The sequence below is a fragment of the Pygocentrus nattereri genome, unplaced genomic scaffold (assembly GCF_015220715.1).
Source record: "Pygocentrus nattereri isolate fPygNat1 unplaced genomic scaffold, fPygNat1.pri scaffold_141_arrow_ctg1, whole genome shotgun sequence".
Lineage (NCBI taxonomy): Eukaryota > Metazoa > Chordata > Actinopteri > Characiformes > Serrasalmidae > Pygocentrus > Pygocentrus nattereri.
In genome coordinates this window covers 1-2,019 of record NW_023618303.1, presented here as the reverse complement: position 1 = coordinate 2,019, position 2,019 = coordinate 1, and the positions used below count along the sequence as shown (strand labels likewise).

Here is a 2,019-nt window from a genome sequence, read left to right as displayed (position 1 = left end):
GACTCAAGATTTCACCTGCCTAATCACTTAAGGCAACTCGTCCACAGCTGTTCATGTGTGCTGTTCTGTGGAGGAATTTTTGACCTGCTTGCAAGCAGTTTTGTGTGGCTGTAGGTTTATATTCCAAACAAGCAAGATTGCACCTTCCTGATCACCCAAGGAAACTCTTCAACTGCTCTTTTTGGGTGCTATTGCTTTCTTGGAGGGCAAGCTCAGGATCGTACAAGCCTCTTAGCATATGAGGTTGCAAATACTTTTTTAACATGGTAGAATTCAGTCAACTATAACATGGACAAAGTTTTCCCATGCATAAACTGACCCAGATGGGACTCGAACCCACAATCCTCAGCTCCGAAGGCTGATGCCTTATCCATTAGGCCACTGGGCCTACAGATGCATAGTTTTCACCCTGACAGGAATCAAAATTTTCCAACTGTCAACATGATGATGGAAAGTGTTATCAATCAAGTGCAAGTGTTCAGATCAAGCTCTTCTAGCTCCTGTTTTCAGCTGCCCCAGAAGATATTTCGATCTTGGATCAAATGAGTTATGGTGGAGTGGAGTTCCAGGACAAACACTGGGTACCATGGCATAATGTGTCAACGGTTAAGAAGGTTTTGTTGTAAGCACAACAGAATGCATTGTCAGCCAATATGAAGGCACTTAATAAATAGGGTCTATAACATACCCCAAATCTCAAACATTGTCATGCTAATTAAAGCTGGCAACACCCAAAAGCAAGGGACATATGCGCCAGCCGGGAATCGAACCCAGGTCACAAGAATGGGAACCTTGCATGATACCACTACACCACTGGCGCAAATACGCTGAAGCTGCTGATGACATGCCTTGTTCAAGGGTAATCCAGAACTGCTGCTCTTGCTTATCTTGAGTTCAGTCGAGTGGATGTTGAAAGTACATCTGTGCTTTCTGAGAAGCTTAATCAAACACCTTGGGAAAGTTGGCTTCTCATTTCACATGACTCAAGATTTCACCTGCCTAATCACTTAAGGCAACTCGTCCACAGCTGTTCATGTGTGCTGTTCTGTGGAGGAATTTTTGACCTGCTTGCAAGCAGTTTTGTGTGGCTGTAGGTTTATATTCCAAACAAGCAAGATTGCACCTTCCTGATCACCCAAGGAAACTCTTCAACTGCTCTTTTTGGGTGCTATTGCTTTCTTGGAGGGCAAGCTCAGGATCGTACAAGCCTCTTAGCATATGAGGTTGCAAATACTTTTTTAACATGGTAGAATTCAGTCAACTATAACATGGACAAAGTTTTCCCATGCATAAACTGACCCAGATGGGACTCGAACCCACAATCCTCAGCTCCGAAGGCTGATGCCTTATCCATTAGGCCACTGGGCCTACAGATGCATAGTTTTCACCCTGACAGGAATCAAAATTTTCCAACTGTCAACATGATGATGGAAAGTGTTATCAATCAAGTGCAAGTGTTCAGATCAAGCTCTTCTAGCTCCTGTTTTCAGCTGCCCCAGAAGATATTTCGATCTTGGATCAAATGAGTTATGGTGGAGTGGAGTTCCAGGACAAACACTGGGTACCATGGCATAATGTGTCAACGGTTAAGAAGGTTTTGTTGTAAGCACAACAGAATGCATTGTCAGCCAATATGAAGGCACTTAATAAGTAGGGTCTATAACATACCCCAAATCTCAAACATTGTCATGCTAATTAAAGCTGGCAACACCCAAAGCAAGGGACATATGCGCCAGCCGGGAATCGAACCCAGGTCACAAGAATGGGAACCTTGCATGATACCACTACACCACTGGCGCAAATACGCTGAAGCTGCTGATGACATGCCTTGTTCAAGGGTAATCCAGAACTGCTGCTCTTGCTTATCTTGAGTTCAGTCGAGTGGATGTTGAAAGTACATCTGTGCTTTCTGAGAAGCTTAATCAAACACCTTGGGAAAGTTGGCTTCTCATTTCACATGACTCAAGATTTCACCTGCCTAATCACTTAAGGCAACTCGTCCACAGCTGTTCATGTGTG

The 2,019-nt window shown here is 43.9% G+C and overlaps 4 non-coding genes across 4 annotated transcripts; all 4 read right to left on the bottom strand.

Moving 5' to 3' along the window:
• Nucleotides 1–315: 315 nt before the first annotated feature.
• Nucleotides 316–388, bottom strand: trnar-ucg. Its single transcript has one exon. It is a non-coding gene; the product is annotated as a tRNA-Arg (tRNA).
• Nucleotides 389–749: 361 nt separating this feature from the next.
• Nucleotides 750–820, bottom strand: trnag-ccc. The gene has a single exon. It is a non-coding gene; the product is annotated as a tRNA-Gly (tRNA).
• A 475-nt stretch (nucleotides 821–1,295) lies between these two features.
• On the bottom strand, nucleotides 1,296–1,368 carry trnar-ucg. The gene has a single exon. It is a non-coding gene; the product is annotated as a tRNA-Arg (tRNA).
• Nucleotides 1,369–1,728: 360 nt separating this feature from the next.
• On the bottom strand, nucleotides 1,729–1,799 carry trnag-ccc. Its single transcript has one exon. It is a non-coding gene; the product is annotated as a tRNA-Gly (tRNA).
• Between the last annotated feature and the right edge of the window lie 220 nt (nucleotides 1,800–2,019).